Raw genomic sequence first — 25,268 nt, forward strand, 5'->3', positions numbered from 1 at the left:
TTATACTCGAACATAGGTGGCTCTTTCCCCTTCCCCCCTCCCTCTCCCTAACTCTACAACATTCACCATTCTCGCTTCATGTCCTGTGTTCTATCCCCTTTCATCAATATCCTCACCATCCCCTACACCCTCTTCCTTACCTATCCCATTCCCCCGGCAGGCACAGAGGTTCATCATGTACGTTCATATTTGTTTTGCGAATGTGCAGCACGGGATGAAGGCGGTGGAATGGCGGCGGCTGAGGGTAAATATTGTCTGGCTGGTGAATCGAGGAAGCGTCGGGACAAGGACAGAGCAGGCAGTGGCGGACGGGTAAAGATAGTTTGTGTTTGATGCGTGGCGATACAGAGAGAGGAAGGGGGGGGGAGCTGGTTCGAGTAGATGTGGTCACTTAATACGAGTCACGTTCGCCGTTCGTGGTTCAACACGGGAACAAACAGAGATCTGGCCCAGGTATCGAGTATCGACCCAGATGGTTTTTGAATGCCTCGGTTGTGCCTCATTGCATGGCCGCCCCAGTCATGACCTGTGGCTATATAACGGCCGCTAATGGAGGGGAAATGCCTGTTTGAATCTAGTTAGTGTCACTGTTTCAAAGGGCTAATTGTACCCAGGTTTGAATAATATCTTTGATCGTGGCGCCACAAAACTGCATGTGAATAGAGTGAATGTTTGGTTGAAATGGAACTGAGTGATACAGAGATCAAATGTGATACACACACACACACACACACACACAGAGAGAGAGAGAGAGAGAGAGAGAGAGAGAGAGAGAGAGAGAGAGAGAGAGAGAGAGAGAGAATGCTCGTTTTATCACTCGTCCATCAGAACTGTGATATGCAAAGGGACTGAAGTAAGAATGGAAATTCTTCGTACACACCAAATGGAAATAAAGAAAAGGAGGAATCTGAGAATGAAACAGGTGGCAGTCACTTATGTAATTTGTCAGGAGTGATATTTACGTATAGGAATAAATACACACACACAGACACACACACACACACACACACACACACACACACACACACACACACACACACACACACACACACACACACACACACACACACACACACACACACACACACACACAAGAAAAGTATTTACACTAATTTTAGTAATGCTGTCGAGTTCTTCTTGCGAAGTAAAACGAATATTTGAGCATAAATTCGAGTACACACCACACACACACACACACACACACACACACACACACACACACACACACACACACACACACACACACACACACACACACACACACACACACACACAACAAAATTATTTACTGTAACTCCAGTAATGTTGTGGAGTTTCTTGAGAAGTAAAACGAATATTTGGACGTAAATTTCAACCCAGAAAATTGTTGTCGTTGTTGTGTCACTCCGTGAGAGAAAATAAAGAGCATGGGTACTCTACATGTATACTTTTATGTTACATTTTCTCATTTCAAAAGTAAAATATGCAAAACTTTAATACCTGACTTATTTTAGTCTCTTATTTCCCTCCTCCTCCTCCCTCCCTGCCTCCTTATTACTCTCCTCCTTCTCTCCCTCCTTCCTTTCTTGATCCCTACATGAAGGGCCTGATGATTCTCTCTCTCTCTCTCTCTCTCTCTCTCTCTCTCTCTCTCTCTCTCTCTCTCTCTCTCTCTCTCTCTCTCTCTCTCTCTTCTCTATCTCTCTCTCTCTCTCTCTCTCTCTCTCTCTCTCTCTCTCTCTCTCTCTCTCTCTCTCTCTCTCTCTCTCTCTCTCTCTCTCTCTCATCCTCTCCCTCATCCTCTTCCCTCTGAAACACAACACCCCATTGCGTGATCCCCTCCCTTCATTCCCTCAGTAGGCACTCCACATTCTCTGTCCCATCTCCTTCAGTGCCTGTGTCGGCGATCCCTTCAGTGCCACTCTCCTTCACCTTCCACCTAGTGTCGCAGTTCAGAAGTTACCATGTATATGTCACTGTATACTTTGGCACTTCCCTCGACGTGTCCTCTGTTACAGTGTCCCTCGTGCGTTCCAGAGCGTTAGGGTTCGGTGATATATAAAGTAGGAAGAGCATCGCCTTTTGCCGTGATTCTTCTGGAGTCTGGGCCGTAACTCGCCCCTCTCAAAAAGCTTAATTTAAGAGGCATTTTTTCCCCAGACGAAAGCCGCTCATGAGACAAATATTTATGAGCAGGCTCAGTGTTCGCGCAAAAGTATGAATGACGGGAGGAACACAATGGTGGGACGCGACGCACTTCTGCCGTGTGGTGTCGCGAGCCTCATGTTGGCGAGAGAGGCTGACGTGAAGGGAGCTGAGGTGGAGGCGTCAGAGAGGGAGGATAATGAAGGCCAGGAGGAGAGAGAGAGAGAGAGAGAGAGAGAGAGAGAGAGAGAGAGAGAGAGAGAGAGAGAGAGAGAGAGGAGAGAGAGAGAGAGGAGAGAGAGAGAGAGAGAGAGAGAGAGAGAGAGAGAGGAGAGAGAGAGGTTAGAAATTAAAAACGAGCGACAACCACTTTTTTCAGTAGAGTTGGTGTTCTCCAAACCCAACGATGTACCCTGAGGGACTCCACTCCGGCACACTTTCATCTCGCCTCTCATTCATGGAACTTTAATCAGGGAAGAACCTCGGGGTGGAGACAAACTTGTCCTCTAACCTTAATTAAGAAGCACTCCCACTTACCTGGCCCTCGTTGTGTGTGTGTGCCCTGTCTGAGGTGATGTAAAGATGCGCCCTCAGAGACCCTGGCAGTTGGTTTATGCAATTGCACAGCGTATTGGGAAGAGGAGGTGGATGGGGAAGGGGGATGGGGGAGGGTGGGAGTCAATTTCGAAGCAAAGATAATAGAGAGAGAGAGAGAGAGAGAGAGAGAGAGAGAGGAGAGAGAGAGAGAGAGAGAGAGAGAGAGAGAGAGAGAGAGAGAGAGAGAGAGAGATGTAGTCTATGTTCGGTTTCTCGTGGCCACGGTCAGCAAAAGGTCTTACGTTCAAAAATATACTGACCTTTCTTCTCATGACCATGCTTGCTTTACGTCCGTGTTTTTCTGTCAGTCTTGGTCCGAAAGTGTGTGTGTGTGTGTGTGTGTGTGTGTGTGTGTGTGTGTGTGTGTGTGTGTGTGATATCCGCTCGCTGCAGGCCGGTTCTTGGTCTTACCTTACCTCCGTTGCATCAGTCTAGTATTCATTATAATGCTGGTAATATTGTTGCCTTTCCAAGTTCATCATAATGTATGTATGCTGCTTTACTGTCTTCATCCTGCATTCCCCGTTGCATTGACTGTGTCTGTTAATTGTGTGAGTGTATACAGGGAAGGTATTCAATTATTTAGGTATGTTTTAGATGGTATGATGTTCTAATAGCGTTTTCACGTAGGAGACGAGTATAGTTTAAATTAAAAAGCAGGGTTAAAGTAGAGCAAAAATAATCGTGAAAAATATAGATGTATCAGGTTTTATATATTCTAATATTTGTGAAGTATTGACGATGAAAGTATAGATCAAAAAGGTTGAAGTAGAACAAAAATTCCCGTGAAAATATGGATGAATCGGATTATATATATATATATATATATATATATATATATATATATATATATATATATATATATATATATATATATATATATATATATATATATATATATATATATATATATATATATATATATATTTTTTTTTTTCAATCGCGGAGTTTGCCAACAGAATCCTAACCATCCTCTCTCTCTCTCTCTCTCTCACTCTCTCTCACTCTCTCTCTCTCTCTCTCTCTCTCTCTCTCTCTCTCTCTCTCTCTCTCTCTCTCTCTCTCTCTCTCTCTCTCTCTCTCCTCTCGGCGAGTAGAAGGGAGTTAGACGGTCAGCGTGAGACTAATACATCTGGGATGAGACTGTGAAGATGAATGAGTGGTGTCGTTACGCTCATGAATAATTGGCTTTAGGCAAGTGTCGGAGCGTGAATGTGTAATAGTAGCATTTGGTGCATTTGGCGTTTCTGGAATTGCGTGAATAATTCATTTTACTTCCTTTGTGTGTGTGTGTGTGTGTGTGTGTGTGTGTGTGTGTGTGTGTGTGTGTGTGTGTGTGTGTATTATTAAGCTCCATTTGACCGCCTCTTGATTTCAGTCATTTGAACGTGGGTGCTTTATAAATTGTTTGAGAGTTACTTTCAAGGCCATTGATAAAGCAACGTATTAATAACCTTAACATGCCAGAGATTCTAGCGGAGTTGATGCCCTGACTAATTACATTACTTGGCCATTAAAGGTAACTTGCCCTGGTGTCTTCGCAGTGCATTTTACTTTTTAACTTTCATGTTTGCCATTGTATTGCTGATATTGGTAGGCGATGCTCAGAGAAAGGAGGTAGAAAAAATTATGGAAGAAGTGGAGCAGATGCAAAACTAAATTAATAGTAGGAGGAGAAGGAAGAATAAGAAAAAAAGGAAGAAAATATGTGAGGAAAAGTGGAGAGCAGACGCAAAACAGAAGAGTAAGGAGAGAAAGAAGAATATATGATAAAAATTGAGAAAAGTAGAGCAAATGCAAAACAAGAGAAGAGGATGAGAAAAAGAAAGAGAGAGACAAAGGTGGCAAGGACAAGATGGTCATAACGATTGATGGCAGTAGTGAGGAAGAGGTGACTAGACAAACTCCAATAAACGGTCGATGTCGGGGAGTGTAAGGCGGCTGATAAGACACCGCGTCACCGCCACGGGTGTCTCACTAATGATGGGCTGTGTAATTTAAGCATTAATGATCAGCTTCATATATCATTAAAATTTTCACACAGTTTCACACCTTAATTCAAACGAAAGACATCCCCAATTATTATTATTATTATCATTATTATTATTATTATTATTATTATTATTATTATTATTATTATTATTATTATTATTATTGTTCAGATGGCATTTCCGCAAAGGTGCAGTTCAATACTACTTCAACGCTTTCTTTATATAGTAAGACGGGTACTGGCGAAAGACATCAAAAATATATAAAAGAAAGACCCAGTGAGGCGCCAGATCCTCCAAAAAAGAGCCAGTTCATATTATTAGAGGCAACGGTCAAATAATGTCGTCATTTACGAACATTACATGACGAACACTGTACTGTTATTACACACTGGCTTACTTGGCGAGGTTATTCAGAAGTTCATACCTTTCATTACTCTTATCGAGATGCTGCAATGCAATTTCCAAACAGGTTAACTGAATTTATACCGTTGCACTGAACTGTCATTAATATTTCTCTTAATAATGACCGCAACGCTTAGTAATGATAGTGCGCTTCGTTCGTTGTAAAGGAAAACAAGAGCGTGAGAGAAACATGCATAATGGCGAGTATAATGCATGTAGTTGCCAGCAGACCGTGTTTATTTTCTTTACGAGTATTACAGCAGACTTCAGCGTATTTTTTGTCCCGATCCTATTACACGGCATCGAAATAGTTTTTCTTATGTGTTCTGGAATTTTGCAACGACATTTCACACTTATAAAGTTTTCCTCAGGTTACACTTTGTATCAAGCAGGATAGTGAGAAGGTTTGTGACGGCATGCATTCCTCCACTGTTTCTTTTCTTTCGCTGCTTGTGTTGCTTCATGCTTCAGGTGTCCCGAGGATCAGTGAGATGACAAAATATTATACTCGCATAAACGTATTTTCTAAATTATCATTTTACGCTAGTTAGAGTGGCTGCACGATTACTAGTAGGCTTGGTGAAAAATAAACGGAGCTCCCGTACTCCCTTCCACTTTCTTTAGCGTTTTCCCGCGACTTTTCTGGTTTGCTAACTTTTTTTATTCGTTAGATTGGAGACTGTCAGTAGATCAGAGGACTTCGACTGAGAGAAAACACAAAACTCAGGGGAACGTAATTGACTTCTGACTAGATTTTTGCCTATCGACGAGTGGCGACATAGGAAGGCTACGCAACCTTTACTGTGGAAAGAAAATGGCTGGTGTGGATTATAAAGCATAACAAACAGTAACAAACGCTTAATTCCATCCTAGTATGCTTGATTACACTCCCATCAACTGACTAGCAAGTAAAAGAGTTACATATGATAACACAGTAAATGTATAACCGAGATGAGAAGTTTATTTGAAATATAGGCAGGAAAAACAATGAAAGGTAGGATGACACAATACAAATAGGATAGCGCAGGGTAAAGAAAAACGACACATTAAAAGGCAGGGCGACACATGATAGCATAGCAAAGAAGGGTGGCATAGTAAAGGAGAAGTCATCACAACTTAAAAAGAACACCAATGAAAAATATAGGACGTCATAGTTTACTAAATAGGATAGACGTTGAAAAATGTAGATAAATAAATGAAAAACAAAATTGTAAAAGTTAGATAGCTGATTAATGATAGGACACCACAGCATATGTAAAGGAGAAGTCATCACAACTTTGAAAAAAAAAAAAAAACACCAATGAAATACTAAATAGGATAGCACGATAAAAAAATGAAAATAGACAAATAAAAACGAAATTGTAAAAGATAGGACAAACTCAATAATGACTGGACACCACAGTATATATAAAGGAACACGATGTAGATAAGACATCCAATTAAAGATAGGGTATCACAGTATATATGCGCTTATATCCACTGACATGAAATAAGAGATGAATCTTTCGGCTCGCAGGAAGAAAAGCTAAGCAGTAAAGCAGGTTTGCATCAGTCATCTTTTCTTTCCGCACACTGTTCATATTTGCTATATAAGTAATAGTAAGTAATAAGTACACTAAGTAGGCAAGTAGATATACAAGGAAATATTTTGTTGAAGTGATAAATGTTGCATGGTGTCATTAAAATATGATCAACTCCACCAACGAAAATTCTCATATGAATGAGGGAGAAAAATGTATAAATTTATTGAGAATTTAGGGATCAGCGTGAAGCTCATGAATCCAGAATGAAACGCAGGCCGTGGAAACTCGAAGAGATAAAACTCAATATTTTAGTGTTAAATGGCTTAACATTTGTATAATATTAATGTGACTTCCGCTCCCATACGGTAAGTACTCCAGCCTCAGGAAAACACATTTGTGCTGCGTGTAGATTTGCAGCAAATTAATATTTCCTCAATTAGGAGCGGCATGCTGAGGTTATTGACTTAGTGGACGAGACTCACACATGCGCTTCTCGTTATTGTTGTTGTTGTTGTTGATAACCGTGTTATTGTTGTCGTTGTTGTTTCTGATGTAGTTGTTGTTATTGTTTCAAATATTTATTATTATTATTATTATTATTATTATTATTATTATTATTATTATTATTATTATTATTATTATTATTATTATTATTATTTCACGTGGTGCGAAAAAAAAGTATTTGAAAACTGTCAACTTCAGTTTTGCTAATAAGGAACCCCCACGTGATTTTTCATTTAATTTTTTTCTTTATATTTTCATTTAATTTTTTTCTTTCTACATTACAAGAGATGCATTGTACTGTATATATGCACTATGTCGTATTGCTAGATATAATCGCAACTTATTTCAGTATTTGGGAAACACTGATAGATAGATAATTGTGTGAGGAGGCCTTCTTTTCCTCCTTGTCCTGTCTAGATAGATATAGGTAGACAGACGGAACAGGCAGATAGATAGATAGATAGATAGATAGATAGATAGATAGATGTTTTCTTGCCAAGTGATTAAGACGATTAGCAACCCCATTAGGTGGCAGCAAAGTTCTGTTAATGTGGGTGAAAGTCAGCAGCTGTTGGCGTGTTGTGTTGTGGGCGAGGCGAGGCGTGCGTGATGAGCCTGAGCAAAGCGGCGTCTTGTGATTATACCAAACTGCTGCTGCTTGTGAACGATCCCTCTCCCTCCCGCGTCGGTGGTGGGCGGGAACAGAATCTGTGAGAGAAGCTGGCTAGCATGTGCTGATATCGTTCGTGAATTTGGCATTGCACAGGTGTGGGTGTGTTGCTGCACGTGACATCCCTACCAACGTATGTTTAGAGTCCATCGCTGGTGCTGGCGTGTAAGATGTCGGGGGCGATGCAGAGGGCGGCGCGGCAGCTAAGGCATGGTTGGTTATAAGGGCTACAGGCTACAGGGGCGTGGGTGATATTCCTGCCCTGTGTGAATCTGTTGTCGCATATACTTGCATGTTGGCACATCGACAGAGCTTCGTCTCAGAGCCACAGAGACAATCACAGCGACTTAATTGAGTTGTTCGTCTAGTGTGTTCATTACAGAGAGCATCGCCTTGATCTCAAGCGTCACATTAACCGTCTGGGATCGTTTGTCAGCCTCGAGAAACCAAGGCCGCATGAATCGACAGCCTTACCAAATGGCAGTGCTCACCACAATATCTTCCGCCCACTTCCTCCTTCTGCCTGACGTGACAGGCGGGGTGGCAGATCTGCAAGTGTTTATTTTGTGTGTGGAGGGATACGTGGCATTTTCAGTTACATTCGCTGACGAAGGACAGCGAAACGAGGTCACCCGAAGCGAAATGACGCGGACGTGCCCAATTAAGGCTGTGGTCGCTGGGTGACTCCTGCTTCCTCCGCCTGTCAGCTGCAACTCGCCCGGTGCCGCCACACGTGTGTCCTCGTCTTTTCCTGGTGAGTAAATAAAGCCGCAGTAAGAATACAAATTTAAGATTAGCCAAACATTTGGAGATGAAGCTTTTTGTAGGATTTCTGGCGAGCGTTCCCTCTCAACGGGCCGCGACAACCTGTCTTACTCTTCCAGCATCGTCTGGCAAGTCGTGCTTTACTTAGGGAAGTGTTTACTTTTAATTTAAGAAGGAAAGTTTCACAATAGATATAATAGCAATAATATCAAATCTTATTAAGATGGAGTAGAAAAGTTTGGAGTACAATCCCATCCCGCGTCGCAACGAGGGACCAGTAGTGCCATTCTGAGCAGAGGACAAGCGTAATATAAATAATAATAATAATGCAGCAGAATAAGGAGCACTCTGAAAGGACCGCCTGACCCCTGCGTGTTTCGGTCCCATAACGATCAGCGAAATGAGTGTCTCTCCTCATACGGACCACATAAAGCATACACCGATTAGTATTTTTTTTTTTTTTTTGTAATAAGTAAAGGATAGAAAAGTTCTTCGCTTTCAGTTCTTATGTAAAATCAATTAGATTCATGCAGGTCAGTCTCAAGGCAAAGGTTTCAGAATTAGCCAGTGCCAACATGTATCCCAAACCTTGTATCTCAAGTTGTCGATTATATGTAAACAAAGGAGAAAACATTACTTGCCGAAACATTGATTGCCGACATTGTAATCTTGTAACTTTCTGGGGCAAGCCATATAGAAATAGAGCATCAGAAACTAGTGAACCACGTAAAAGAATAAGTTATTGTTTCGCACTGACACTAGCCACCTTAACCTGCGCTTGCTAACAGAAAGACAACTGTTAATTAATTTGAGTCTTTTTGTACTGAGTGAAGATTGCCCTGGCTTGCAAATACATAACAATACATAACACAAATAGGATTTTTTTTATGAATTTTCATGGATATATGGCGAGAAAACAGGTTGTGAAAAATAGAATAAAAGCCCCACTCAACATGAACAGTTCACAAAAGCCCCACTGATGGTTCCAGTCTTCAGAGAGTCAAAATGGCCGTCAAAATTTTGAGAAGTGTCTTAAAATGTGTTACTTGATCATTTATTTAGTCAAAGGAATGTGATGAGTTGGGAATTTTGTCTGTCATACACCGGCAACGCCATTACGACACTCGCAGACAAAACCCTGTAATGCCTTTGTTGAAAATAAAAAGAGCAACTCGTTCATTGCTTTTGTGGTTTGTTAAAAGTACCTCTTTGTTGTGATTTGAAGATTACTGCAGTTTTTTGCCTTCGGCTCTTTGATATGATACATTTTTTTTTTTTCAAAGGTGCTCTTGGAAAAAAATATATCCTACCTTTCTCAAATTCAGTGTTTAATATTACTATTAGAAAGGTCAGCAGTATCATTTTACCTTCATCTCCTCGATCCATAACGAAATAAGTCATTGTTCATCGTACATTTAAGGCAAATATATATTCAGCATTTTTAACTTACTCAGGTTTTCATATACAGCACCAGTGACTGTAATGGAAATGAACAGCATTAGAAATTATATGTAAAAGAAGTGAAGGAAGTTATGCATGGTCTATAAATGTTTCATGGCTTAAAATATGAACGTGTAGAGACGGCTGTTATACTTCATTATCCTTGTTTATGAGAGTAACAGATGGTAATCTCTTATTACTATTATTAGTTAGAGAATTTCTCATAATCGTGAACAGCTAACCAAAGAAGATTGTCATACCGGCATTACGAGGATTATAACTACATGATAATTTCCAGATTAAATATTGCCTCATTGTCAGACTGAAATATTGCTTCTTGCGAAACTGCATTAGAAGCAATTGAAATCTACTGAGACGCAATAAATATACGAACTTATAAGCTAATTTATTTATTTATTTATTTATAATTTAATGTTTCAGCTTCAGAAAGGCTGCCACATTCGGTCTGATTCACATAAAAATGTTAACAACACGATACGCAAATTGAACAGTAATGTTTCGTTGAAATGAGAGACAATTAATTAAAATATGAAATGTTACGCATATTTTACGTGTGGTTTTAAATTGCCGTTAATGTTTCAGCCTGTGTGTGTGTGTGTGTGTGTGTGTGTGTGTGTGTGTGTGTGTGTGTGTGTGTGTGTGTGTGTGTGTGTGTGTGTGTGTGTGGACGCGTGCGCTTCTATCTTTCATCCATTTTACATCCCCGTCGCTCAGTATTCACAGTGCTTTTAATTAATTTCTCGCGTCCCCTTCTTCCACTTTCCTCTCCCTCACCTCGCTTGTCTCAGACGCGTTAGTTTTGTGCAAACACTCCCCACGCCACCCCTGCACTTCACTCCCGCTAGCGCACATACGTTACACTTGATTGAAAGAGGTCGTCACTATGTGTGTGTGTGTGTGTGTGTGTGTGTGTGTGTGTGTGTGTGTGTGAGTGTGTGTGTGAGTGCATGCGTTCGTTAAATTCGTTTCAAAGTAGATTAAAGCGCAAAGGTAAACTGTTAAATGAAACACTCGACTCTTTTTCTTTCCTCCTAAACATCCATAGACTACAGAGAGAGAGAGAGAGAGAGAGAGAGAGAGAGAGAGAGAGAGAGAGAGAGAGAGAGAGAGAGAGAGAGAGAGAGAGAGAGAGAGAGAGAGAGAGACTTTTTCCCTCGTAAATGAAACTCCACGCAACGTTACTTGTTTTTTTCGAGAAAGAAAGTCCAAACTGCATGTTAATTTTCCTTCCAACAAAACAGTTCGATTGAGGGAAATTGTAGCAAACTAACGCGCTGAGAGAGAGAGAGAGAGAGAGAGAGAGAGAGAGAGAGAGAGAGAGAGAGAGAGAGAGAGAAATTTTATCGTAATTATACTCGTATCAAGTTGAACCATTATTTTCTGTATTTACTAAACCAACTTCATTTTCCTAGAGTAAGGAAACTTTTTTGCTTGTTTTCTTTTATTTTGTTCCTTCGCTTTTCTCTTTCCTTAATTCTTCCATTTTCTTAAAACCTCTTCTCTTCCAGCCACATCCTCCTCCATAATTCCTCTATTTCCTTCCTTTCTTTCTCTTCCACCCGCCTCTTCTTGGCCTTTAATTCTTATCTTTCCTTCCCTTCCTTCTCTTCCAGCTGCCTCTTCCTCCTTAATTCTTTTACATCCTTCCTTTCCTTCTCTTTCACGGGCCTCTTCCTTCTCGCGCTTCCTCCTTTCCTTCCTCAGCAGCCAAACCTCATTTTCCTTTTTTTTTCTTCTGTGTGTACCATGAAGAAAACGTGCGATGTTTTCTTCTTTAACTTTCTGTTGCTCGTTGCTTTCCCCAGGCCGATCCAGATGGCCGGTGTTTTAGCCTTGAGTGGCAGTTTCAGCTCCTCCTCCTCCTCCTCCTCCTCCTCCTCCTCCTCCTCCTCCTCCTCCTCCTCCTCCTCCTCCTCCTCCTCCTCCTGCAGACACTGAATTCCTCCGTATAAGCCAAAGAATTTTAGGTAATGTTACAATAATAACGAGCTTTCTTAACTTGTCAACATATCCTCCTCATCCACCTCTTCCTCCTGTTCCTTCTCTCTGTTCCTCCTCCACCTCTTTCTCTTTCTCCTCGTTCATTGCACATTTCCTTCTGGACACATTATTCCCTACTTGCACTTGTCTCCTCCCTTCGCTATTGCTCTTTTCATTCTCCTTTCTTCCTGTCCCCATTCTCAGCGGGGTGTTTACCGGCCATGCTTAGAACACGTCACTGCACCATTATCCTCCTCTTCCTCTTGTCTTCCTTCTCCTCTTCCTCCTCCTCTTCCTCCTCTTCATCCTCCACCTCCTCTCCTCTCGTCTCTTTTAACAATTTCATCTCCCTTCTATACATCACCTGCCGTCCATTCACGATCTCATTTACCTGTAACTGTATTGTACTGCACGTCACTTTCACCACCACCACCGCCATCAACACCACCATCGCCATCACTGCCACCGCCACCACGCCTCCCGCTACCATGACCACGGCCAACAATTCTCGTCACTCACACACCCCAAGTATCTTTCATTCCCTCTCGTCTGAATGTGAATGTAGTGAGTTTTCTCTTCGTGTTTGTGTGAGGGAGTCGGGGAGAGAGAGAGAGAGAGAGAGAGAGAGAGAGAGAGAGAGAGAGAGAGAGAGAGAGAGAGAGAGAGAGAGAGAGAGAGAGAGAGAGAGAGTCCTCCCTCGTTTTCCACTGCTTACTTCAATTGCATACTGAATTTGTATTGCTTTCTCTCTCTCTCTCTCTCTCTCTCTCTCTCTCTCTCTCTCTCTCTCTCTCTCTCTCTCTCTCTCTCTCTCTCTCTCTCTCTCTCTCTCTCTCTCTCGTTTCAGTTTTATTATTGTTCTCACTCCATTTCTCATTCCTTCATGACTTTCCGTGGGTGATTCTGCACTTCTCTCTCTCTCTCTCTCTCTCTCTCTCTCTCTCTCTCTCTCTCTCTCTCTCTCTCTCTCTCTCTCTCTCTCTCTCTCTCTCTCTCTCTCTCTCTCTCTCTCTCTCTCTCTCTTCCCGTCTCAGTCACTACATATTTTTGGAAGCTCGTCTTGTCTAACTTTCACGTACTTGTTTCTAATCTCCGTGTGTTTATGTTTGTCTAATCATCTTCCCTCCGCGCCGTCACTCCTTCCACGTATTTCCTCACGAGTCTCCCAGCCTCGCCAAACCTTAATCCCGTATTCAAGTCTTCACACCACTTTTTCCCTCCTCTTGTCACCGTTCCCGCCTTCCTTTCTTTCTCTTGTCTCTTCCCGTCCTCCTTTGCATCTACCCAACTAACTACCTTTCCCCTCTCGCCCCCTCCGCCTCCTCCTCCTTCTCCTCCGGTCCTCAGCTTCCCGCCACCCTTCATCAGTGCTGCTGAGGCCAAATATTAGCTCAGCAGATAGCTCGCCGAATATGCAAGGGGCAATCACCGTCCCAGACATGCCCGATATGAAACCTTCGCTCTCACACCAGTCTGAGCTAACAGAGCGACATGCAAGTAGTTATTTTGCAAGCCACAGAAGGAGGAAGAGGAGGACGTGGAGGAGGAGGAGGAGGAGTGGGATGGAGGGATGGAGTGGCGTTTAAAAGTGCACAGGAAGGAGAGCAATGCATGTTTTCTCAATAGTATGTTGATTCTTTTTGTTCCTGACTTTTTGGTATAGAAATGGAAGTCTATGAAAGTGCATGATAGACCTCGATGTTATCCTTTATGTGTCTTTGTGTGTGTGTGTGTGTGTGTGTGTGTGTGTGTGTGTGTGTGTGTGTGTGTCATCTGCCCTTGTATTCATGCCCTGTGGCGTAAGCTTTGATGGGAAGTGGAGTGTTTCGTCGACAGGAACTGCAAGGAAAGTGTTCTGGGAACGAGAGAGAGAGAGAGAGAGAGAGAGAGAGAGAGAGAGAGAGAGAGAGAGAGAGAGAGAGAGAGAGAGAATAGCACACTCTATATATAGTTCTCCCAAGGGCGTAGGATCAAGGGCTTCGTGTGTCTAACCCTTACTTGTCCATCCGGCATCACCAGATAGAGAACACACACACAGGCTCTCTTCCCATGCATTGTAAGTAGTAAGGTTATAAATAAAAATGGAAACTTGATGTGGAGAACTTGCATGATACGGGAACTCGTAACAAGAATACTTCCTCTCTCTCTCTCTCTCTCTCTCTCTCTCTCTCTCTCTCTCTCTCTCTCTCTCTCTCTCTCTCTCTCTCTCTCTCTCTCTCTGCGTGAACTTATTGCCTTGGAATTAATGTGTTCAGTGTGTGCTAATAGCGGGAAGTGTGCGGCCAGTGGCAGGAGTACCAATTACAAGACTGTGGCTACTAGTTAGTGTAATGTTGGGTCGTTAGGGCGTAAAGCTTATGCTCTTATTCTCTCTCTCTCTCTCTCTCTCTCTCTCTCTCTCTCTCTCTCTCTCTCTCTCTCTCTCTCTCTCTCTGCATCTTTTTCGCTTTCTCCTCTTTTCCAGTTCCTCACATGGTTGAGTTTTTTTCCTGTTATTCTCTCTCTCTCTCTCTCTCTCTCTCTCTCTCTCTCTCTCTCTCTCTCTCTCTCTCTCTCTCTCTCTCTCTCTCTCTCTCTCTCTCTCTCTCTCTCTCTCTCTGTAAGCTGTAATCTACTATTAGTTTCTCTAGTAATGTCATTTATTGCAAGGGATAAATATATATATAAATATTTATGATGCTACTAAATATTCTAATAAAAGTTGCATTCGGTAATGAAGATAACATTGATTAGTGGAATGATATAATGATAATCTAGTGGATAAAGAGTTTGTTTGGGAACTTGTTTTTTTGTTATTAATCGAGCACGGATTAGCTTCATTTATTTCCCATTATCACCACTAGTACCTCTGACCCTGTTTATCATCATTCCCTCATCATCCCTGCCTCACTCATCACATTACTCTTAATAGCCGCGTTACTGTTTTTCATCATCACTCGTCACTTAAACCGTCACTCACCGCCATCATTACTATTCATCACCATCATCCTCGCCATCATCACCTGCTTTTACTCACTTCATCACTTATTCATCAATATTTAACACCGTTATCACCATCACTTACTTACCATCGTCTCACCTTCTATCATTATCTCTCCATCACTTTCTCACCATTCCCTAACACCATCCTCCTCTCCACCACTTGCATTAACTCCCCTCATCACCTTTTAACCTTTACTCGCCATTCACAAATTCCTTCATCACTTCCCTCATGATTTCCATCACCAATCATCACACTCGTATCTCTACATCAAGTCCATTACATGCTGTTGCCTCCACAACCCAACACCTACACCTATACCACTCTGTAACGCTTTCGTTCCCCGGCAGTCATTGGATTATCAAGCGGAAGGTGAAGATAAACATGGTGGGGTGTTTAGTTTGAAGTACGAATATGTATATGACAGCCAGGCAAAGAGAGTTAATGTTAATACTAATAATAATGATAATAGTGGTAATAATTGGGGGTAGCTTTAATGATTTTAACATGGCAAACACACAGAGAAATACACACACACACACACACACACACGCACTGCACTTCTAATAATAATCATGTAGTGTCGTTTCATTGTTTAAAAAGTGTTTTATTGCCAGGAGAAAATTTGGTTTCGCTATTCATGAAGTGTTGTGTGTGTGTGTGTGTGTGTGTGTGTGTGTGTTTCTATTGCTTGGTAGAAACTGGTATTCATGAGCTGGTCTTTAATCGCCAATAAAAAGCGATTAGATGAATGGAAACCTGCCATGAAGTTTGCGAGGCTTTTTATTCGTTCGCAACTGGCAATACAAAGAGGGATAATGTGTTTGTTACCTTTAGTAATATTATTTGATTATAAAGATCCTTCCGATTATAACCACCTCGTTCAGTACTCATAAGAATAAATAGAAACACAACGTAACGAATTAAAGTTGTTTTATGACTCCGTTTACGTCTTTAGAAGGCCTTAAGGAAACAATTATTCACCTCAGTAGCAGGTTCTCTCCTACTGAGCTCTCGTGCAATGCAGTAGAGGTGAGGTGTGTAATGGAACGGCAGAGAAAGTAGTTGTTTGCTGTCGTTTGTAATCCTCCGTATCTTCTAGCGCATTCACGGCGAAACGGTCATCATTACGTCACCGGATTGATATATTTCATGTTGCCTTTGACTCAAGTATTGGTCCCCTTACCGTCTTAATCTCTCTCTCTCTCTCTCTCTCTCTCTCTCTCTCTCTCTCTCTCTCTCTCTCTGGCATCGGTCACTTCACTCATTTAGATCTGCTAGTGCTCACGAGTCAATGGGATACGTGCTGCTTACATGCTGAGTGATCCTGAAATTACAACCGGCGGGACCCTGCTCCTCTCAACAATGGATAAATCTAATTACTGGAAGCCTTCAGATCCTTCAGAGAGCAGTGGAAATCTTGTCATTCATCTCCAGGGGATTTATTGTATTCCCTTCACGCTTCCCCTAGTGTCATAAGTCCTTCAGAGCGTCGTATCACCACGTCTTATCACGCCTTTGATCTGTGATGAGTTTCGGAATCGTTAACGTATTGCCATTTGTACTCCAACAGCAGCAGCAGCAATAATTGATCTGTGTGTTAAGTGGCTGGCAATTTATGGGGCATTTCTCCTTGTCGTCTTAAGTGTCTCAGGTTTTCGTCTCAAGATATTGAATTGTGGTGTTCCGAAGCATCTATCAAGCAGCATCCCCGCTCCGTGTATTTTGCATAAAACTCATTCTGGAAGGCGTTGCTGTATGGGAGGCGGGAAGAGGGCGAAGCGGACTCCATTATTTCGAGACTGATAGAAAGATGAAGGAAGAGGAAGGGTTAGAGAGAGAGAGAGAGAGAGAGAGAGAGAGAGAGAGAGAGAGAGAGAGAGAGAGAGAGAGAGAGAGACACAGACACAGACAGACAGACTCTCGACAATACCCACCAAGACATATAAACCGCCCGAGTATTTACAATTTATTCCAGCAAAAAGAAAAATTAACAATGTCCTCCGTCGCTTTAATTACTCGTTCACAACTGCGGCAAATGAGGACTCGGCCAGGAGCGAGCGAGGTTGTGTCCGGAATGGAAATGAACAGCGTGGCCTTAAATACGGGCAGGAGTTCTGGGCTGGAGGGCGGAGGGGTGGGGGGTGAGGGCAGGGCTATGAGGAGAGAATGTGAGAATGTTCCCTGGCTTTGTGTACTTATCAACCACACAAGCAAAGGCAGGAGCGTGGAATGCTGGAGAGAGGAGGTTAGTTTTTTGTCCGTCAGTGGTTTGGTGGCTCGTGTGTGTGTGTGTGTGTGTAGAGTGTGTAGAGTGTGGTATAAATTTATGCATTGTGCTATCTCCGTGAATTTTATGAAATCTGGCCATTAAGGAGGAGCCAAGTAAGTGTTTATATTTACACAATTTAAGTCCAGCTTTCTGGGAATGCTTGAGGAGTTTATATAATGTGCAATGTGTTTGTAATTAATGTAGGTGCGTAACTGTAAATGCTGAAGATGATATCGGGGAATTTCTTGCTTAAGCCATGAATATTTGCGAATTTATTTGGATTGAAATATTTTATTTTATTGGTGCAGTCAGATGTGGGGTTCATTTTCCCTTGATAATGCTGGAATATCCACGGAAGGGCGAGAGGTCGTGCGTGGGTCGTGGTTGCAGATATGGGCTCACCTTTACGTTAGGTCTATATTGAAATTAAAGAAATTGATTGAAAATATGTGGATTGTAATTAGTATATATTGAATTGCACTGGAACTGATTATTTGAACTAAAATTTTAACTCACTAATACTTACGAATTAGAATGATGCACACAATGCACTGGTACTTTGTATGAGAAATTTATTCTTTTCGCCAGCGTCACTCATGAAATACTGTTGTGAATGGAGTGAATGGCGTCACGCAACACGTAGAACTTCTTGATGCGCCAGCTTTCTACATGCAGGTTTCCAAATGGGAAAAGATGATATGAGATTAAGTAGAGAAACAGCAAACGGCGAAATGGCTTTTCCTGCTATGGGTCTCTATGGTGATGGTGCGGCGTAGTCCTATTAGAGAGATGGTTAGCAGGGGCATGTTTGAAAATGCATTGTGTGTGAAGAGCGAACTGTGAGATGAAGGAGAAGGAAACTTGATTCTTTTGAGGTGATACGAATGTAGTTAATAGCTGCCGTAAGCAAAGGTTATTCATTGCATATAATTAACGTAATATTGTCTTTGAGGATTTGAAGTCCATACCGAGTTAGTTAGGATAGTCGGGCCATGAATTTTGAGTGCTTGCAGCAGTGGAAGGATGTTTATGCCTTTCAGACAGAGAAAATATGTTATCCTCATACGAGAGAAAGAGGTAAGTGGGAGATGAGCAATTATGTAGGACGAATGAAATGCTTGAACTTTGGGCGTTGTAAAGTGGCCTTCATGAATAATGGTGGCCCATGTAGAAGCGGTTGTGACTCTTAACTGAATAAATGCTTATATATTATCCAAGCCGGTAAAAGCTGCCTGGGTTTAACCAAGGGCATTTAGTGGAGTCTGTTGTAAAGTACTTTATTTTAGCACGCTGTATTGTATGTTTACCAGATATCCAGGTTCCATCGGTCACGTGTATCATTTACTTCATTCAGACGTATTCCCTCGCCGCTGCTCCTTCAGTGCCGGTGACTCCCCGCAGCAAGCGTGCTTGAATGGTGATCTCCTCTCGGCAAGACTGCTTCACTAAAATGATATTTACAAAGCGTTGTGAATTTTGATATTTGTGTCTCTACTTTACAGCTATTCACATTGAGTATTTATTCATTAATTTTATTTCCATGATCCATCAGTCTGGTAAAGGCAACACTCCATGAAATTCCTTTCTCTTTCTGTGAAAAAAACAATGCGTGTTTTCATTCCATTAACGTTTTTTATTCAATATTTCATTATTCAGCTCGAATCATCAAAAATGTGCCGTGCTTTACTGAAGCTGTATAATTTTTATACAGTTAATAATATATAATTTATATATAATATATAATATATAATTTTTTCAACACCATCCAATGAGTTTTACAGTATGTTGGAACTTGGCTCGTTGATAGAGAAAAAATACTATTCATGTTTTGCTATTTTACATAAACATCATCCTTGGGTAGGGCGCTTTAAACCTACGGTGTGTCCTGTGATCTCCAGCCTCTGGAGCCAAATAATCAAGCGTCATTTGAAGCTACAGTCACAGCAGTCTTGCAACTTAAATATTTGTAGCATGTTTGCCGTGCAGTAATAGACTACTTATTACGTTCAGAATACAGCTTCCCTCGGCACAGACAGATGATGCACTTTTTTGTTATTTGCATTGTTTCAGAAAGTGCGCGACCAGCTTGCCTGTCAAGGTCTAACAACAACAACAGCAGCAGCAGTGAAGGACAAAATGATGATAGAGGTACGGAATTTGTCAGCCTAGTCATTGTCTGCTGGACTTGAATCCTGACCGAGAATTGACAGGCCAGAGTAATGACAACTACTCCGCCACCTGTACCTCCGGATCCTGCTTGCACTCCGTAAGGTAAGTTTGGAGCACCAGACTTTGTTTTGTAGCACAAGTTTGTCCCTCCCACACGAGAGAGCGAGCGTGGGTGTGTCGGTGTTTCTGTCCCACGCGTTTTCATTGGAAATCGTTGGCCGCTTTTCTTTTTTCTCATAACACAACTTGTTTGCCAGAGTGTCGTGGCGGTTCAGGAGTATTTGTGTCGTTTTTGATGTTTTAATATCTTTACTTAGACTTCTTGAGTAACTGTAGTTTCTTCTCATGTACATTTTTTTTCGTGGATGTTATTTTCATGTGTAGATCGTGTCGTATTTATATATGTATGTATGTAATAATGATGTGTAATTAAGGCGAAGTGCTCACAGGCAGCGTGCAGCGGAGAGCTTATCTAGATTTTACGTGACAGGTGTCAGGGAGAGGCATGTTTGGGAAATAAACAGAGCCTAATTGCTTCATTAATCTTATCTTATGGGACTTCAAGTGATAAAACAAACGATACAAATTGTTCTTATATTTGTATATGTTAGAGTGAAAACGTATAGAACTCGTAAGAAGTATTAGAGAAGAGAATGTTATGGGATGAGTAAGCAAATTTGAATGTACAATTTTGGTTGAGAAAATTAGTGAGTTCTGTTGAGGTCTATTTAGAGATTTCTTTCATATTCCGGGTTATGTCTTGAAGTTACCTGGAGGGGAAACATACTTCTCCCCTCGCTGCTGACCATACACCTCAAAGTTGCACTCCTCAGGCCTGTCACCTTCCCTCCCTCCCTCCCTCTCACTCAGGTATTCTGGCAGTGTCGTCCCGCTGCCAGTCACACTCACTGCGCCTAACTTTCTCGCCTTGTGTTACCTTTATATATGTACGCATGTATTTTCTCATTTATTATACATAAATTTCACACCATACGTTGTTTCCCATATACAGTCTGCGAAGCACTTCACAAAGTGTATATGGGAGGGACCCACGTCTGATGTCATTTGAAGAGAGGCTACAGGTGCACTAGCATGAACCTAAGTACAATTCTTCGATCACAGTGACAGTGAAGAAAATTTCCAAGAAGTTCCACTATCTCATCTCTCCGACAAAGTTAAAACGTGATGCTTTTACAAATATTTCATCATTACAACATCATCACTAATCTTCTAATCCTTCACGTCAAATCCTCTCATTCTATTTTCTGGCTTACGGGATAAGAAAAATTGTGTTTCGTCCACATTTATCGGCGGTGTAAGGAGTGTATCATTTTACTGGTGTCACTCGTGTAACAAAGACATTTCTGATGCCCAAAGTATCAACTGGAGATGGCTAAGAGGTGTCTGCATTCTTGAAAAAAAAAAAAGGTAATAATCATTTAGCACGTCAGAGAACATAACAGTGAAGAAATAATTTGAACGTTGTAGAATTAAGTGGTGAAGTATTATTGACTCTATCGATGTCTGTATATTCAATACACTAAATTATTCTGCGTTATTCTTTTTATATGTTCTTGCCCCATAGCACCGGTAGACAATTTTTGCTGCAACTCTTATGTGAGACTTGGATGGTCGGCTTTATTTTTTACATTTGCGGAGGCCTAGTTGGTCATCCCCTGTCCGTGGTGGCGCTGGCACATTTTAAGAGTGACGCTTTTTGTAGAGCGTGTTGTCGCCCTCCAGAGCTCCCCGATGCAGCAAGCGTTGAAGGCAGGGTTGATAGGAAGCATGTAGGTGTTTTTCGGTCACTCGATAGTTTGAAATATGGACAGCTTCCGGCAGGTCTAGAATTCCGGTCCCAGAGGTCACTACATTCGAACGCTGACTACTAGGCCACTGATTGCTAAGTTAGTATATGATAGTGTGATATTTCCTATTTATATCCCTTTGTAAATAATTGTGGTGCTGTAGTAACCTGTATCCAATCTCTAGACAGCGCCCTTTCATCGAAGCTACATTACTTGATTACATATCGACTCCAGTTTCTCCCATTATAACGAATATATTTTCATTTGCTATTAGATTCCATGAGGTACGTGGATAATGTATGTAATCCTACATTATTCACGTACCTTTTCACCCACAGCCTGTCATATTTTGTCATATTCTCCCCTGAAAACTCTAAATCCCTCCTCTTCTCTTGCACTTTAACCTCCATCTCATCCCGTCCACACCCCTCGGCCCAATACACACAGCCATTGCCACATCCACCCTCATCTGTTCCTGGATTTTAAAAAATGTACTCCACTTAAGGTAAACACACCGACTCTTCCCCTCTAACGGCTTTATATCCGATTGCTCCTCTCGCTTTTTAATCTCCTAATATTAAAAAGACAATTTTCTCCATATATCCTTCGCCTCGACGACTCACTTTATCAGTTTCTCATTCGCCACAGTTAACAAGGGAACACCAAGGAAGAACAAACCGCAGCAAAACAAGTTGGGCATTACGAGGCTGTTTGTGTTAAGTTATACTATATCATAAAGTAAGAGATACAGGGTAGTAAAGGCAAAAAATTCTTATTGTTCTCCTTCACACGGTGTTTCTCTTCCAGTCTTGTGGGAGACCGTCGCGTTGCAAATCTAATGTCATTTTCTGCCTGACATTTCTGATTTCCGTGTGCAACTTCATGGCTTACAATATTCACTCATCACTGGCGACGTCAAGTGGAATCTCTCACACTGAAATGCTCTCTGCTCTCTCTCTCTCTCTCTCTCTCTCTCTCTCTCTCTCTCTCTCTCTCTCTCTCTCTCTCTCTCTCTCTCTCTCTCTCTCTCTCTCTCTCTCTCTCTCTCTCTCTCTCTCTCTCTCTCTCTCTCTCTCTCTCTCTCTCTCTCTCTCTCTCTCTCTCTCTCTCTCTCTCTCTCTCTCTCTCTCATTATAGTTTGGCTCTAGTTTGTATTTATTCATTCATTTATTCGTTCAGTTTCCAATTACATACAATCTCTGGGAAATCACGAAAAATTCTACAGCAAATGTGATGCTGCCTCTGCATTGCGTTGGTTTTGAGTCATTGAACGCATTGCAAATTGTACAATGTAAATATTGGAAAGCCTACTAATTTCCCGCAGAGTGCAATAAAAGTAGCATTGTACAGCTATCATAACAAATAACAATTACATATGGCATTGTTGGGAATAGTTGCATTGTTTTTAGTATTATAATTGTAACTGAAAGGGGTGCAAAATATCTGTATGTATTTTAGTATTGACTACGTTATCTGCTGAATTCTGTAACGTTTCCCGCAGTCCAAGCAGCAACACTCGTGCATCGGCAGCCAAGCGTAAGATGATTAATAAAACGTTAGAATATAAATGCAAAAAAAAAAAAAAGAAAAAAAAATGGAAGTGTTCAATTTTATAATATTAACAGAATTTGGAACTTGCAAATTCGAAAAAAAAAAAAGTACTGATGACAAGTGAACATTACGAGATGCATGGAATATTTTCGTGTTACACTTGTATATGTTCCCGTAACGTAATGTTTTAATGCCATTGTAATGCATTTACGCTTTGTCTACGTTACAAATTTGAAGAATATACTCCTACTGGATGTGTGAAGGACAAATATTGTCTGTAGCACGGCCCTTGTTTGTCTACGTGCATCATCTGTTGTTGACTAGATAGAGATTACTCATTTCTCATCACACTAATGGCGGTGTCCGCCATTAATGTTTATCTTGGAAAATTTTTCGGGTTATTTTGAAATGAAAACGTGTATTAGAGAGTGAGTGTGTGTGTGTGTGTGTGTGTGTGTGTGTGTGTGTGTGTGTGTGTGTGTGTGTGTGTGTGTGTGTGTGTGTGAGTAGGTGAGTGAGTGAGTGAGTGAGTGAGTTTAGGGAGTCGCCAGTGTAGGTGGTCAGCTAATGGAAGGTCTCTAGGGAAGCGTGTTACCCCGCGCTGGTCCCGGAAACACCTTCCCTCTCTGCTCATCGTGAATGAGGGAGCCAGCCGCTGCAGGAAGAGAGTTATGCCCACTTGTGTGTGTGTAAACCTTAAAGACACGTAGTTATGTGCTTAAAAGGGCAATTGTTCATTTTCCTATTTTTTTTTCGCTCTCTTCTTTTCCTCTAAAGACATAGTCACGTACTTGAATTTGAATCTATTTACGCTTTTTTCCTGCATGAATAGGAGATTCGGTTCAGCGCTTTCAGAAAAAAAGGCTTAGATAAATACTAAATACAGAATATAAGTCGGTAAATTATACATATACTCACTAGACTCAGCCTTCACGAGTAGAATTATTACACTTCCCCTATGCCTGCAATATGTCAAGAGGGTAATATTCTTGATTAAGTCTTGTGTTTGAAACTGCGACCCGAAGATATTCATGACGGGTCGTTAAAGAATAAATCTTGTGTGAAGATAATTGTGCTTGGCAAGACACGCTCCGGGGCAGCTCGTCTTGTGTGTGTGTGTGTGTGTGTGTGTGTGTGTGTGTGTGTGTGTGTGTGTGTGTGTGTGTGTGTGTGTGTGTGTGTGTGATAAGGGATCAGTGTGTGTTCATAATTACAGGCGTTGAGAATACAGTACGCTATATGAAAAAAAATGCCTTTATTCTCTGATGAAAGCTGATCTGATGAAAGTTATAGTCAGGTCATATTTGATGTACACATTTGCTATCATATTCTATTTATTATGTATATCGAATTACAATTACCACATGCTGGCTAATTAAAAAATGGAGACGGTTTCTGGTTCTGTTTATGACGTGTGTGTGTGTGTGTGTGTGTGTGTGTGTGTGTGTGTGTTGCGGAAGGAAGGCTTCATTCACTGATAAAGAATGCTACTCGTACGGTGATATCAAACAATGTGAAGTAGTGACTAGTTTACCAATTTAAAGAGACAAGTGCTATTTAGTCACTTGGCATGTCGTGATCCTCCAGTGACTTCCCTCTTTAATTTAGTGCCACGATATCCAGGCAACCGACACTTTTATGGCTCCAAACTGGGTTATATTTGGATGTCATATATTCGAACTTATGACCAACCTCACTTTGATCTATTAATTAAAGCTTCCACATGAAACGCCTGAGCCTTGGAAGACTGTCAGGATGCGTGCGGAAGAGAGAGATCTCTGCACCAGCAAGGAGATTATGAAAAGTTAAAATTTACCCCGACAAAGTAGTGGAGAGACCTTGGCGTGAGGTTATTATCTTTGGGAATAGCGTGCTGTCATCTCTCTATAAAAACTGGAGTGCATTATTTTCCCTCTGCAAATCCTCAGGAAATGCTTAGCTAGATACTTCTCTGAAATCTTACGCCTCAGAGAATATCCCCTTGGTAAGATAAAATCCCTTTGAGTTTGCTTGCGTGAGGCGCAGCTTAGCGTGCACAGATTGCAGCTACAGTGCAGGGAAATTGCTAGTTTGAGTAATGGCTTTAGCTTTGTCCCACGTCGCTCCCTCCCGGCCTGTCCCACTTTCTGTTCCGCTCCATCTCTCCACAGCCTTGTTCGTCCTGTCGTTCCTTTCCTCCTCTCTTCCACTAAGCTGTCCCCATCCCTCCCCCTTTTCTGCTCTACTCCTCGTCTCTTCACCGCCCTCCCAGTCTGTCCAACGCCTTCGACATTACTCCCTCAACCTGCTGCCTTTTCTGTTCTACTCCACGCCTCTCCACTGCCTCACTGCCCGCTCTACCTTCTCGTTCTGCCTCCGTTTACACCTCCACCGTTCAGTTCCCTCGCCTCACCACCCCACCAGCTGGTTTCCTCTTCTCTTCTTCTTATAGGTGAAAAAGTAGATTGAATCCAATGAAGCAAAGGGAAGTT

At 41.7% G+C, this 25,268-nt stretch overlaps 1 protein-coding gene across 1 annotated transcript in view; it reads left to right on the top strand.

The window, feature by feature from the left end:
* The window catches only part of LOC135093343 (uncharacterized), a 162,007-nt gene that overhangs the window by 50,304 nt on the left and 86,435 nt on the right, over nucleotides 1–25,268 (top strand). Inside the window, exon 4 of the mRNA XM_063992549.1 lies at nucleotides 19,340–19,540. The gene's annotated coding sequence lies outside the window, so the exon portion shown is untranslated. The remainder of the gene's footprint in view (nucleotides 1–19,339; nucleotides 19,541–25,268) is intronic.

This window comes from Scylla paramamosain, chromosome 42 (genome assembly GCF_035594125.1).
Source record: "Scylla paramamosain isolate STU-SP2022 chromosome 42, ASM3559412v1, whole genome shotgun sequence".
NCBI classification, from domain to species: domain Eukaryota; kingdom Metazoa; phylum Arthropoda; class Malacostraca; order Decapoda; family Portunidae; genus Scylla; species Scylla paramamosain.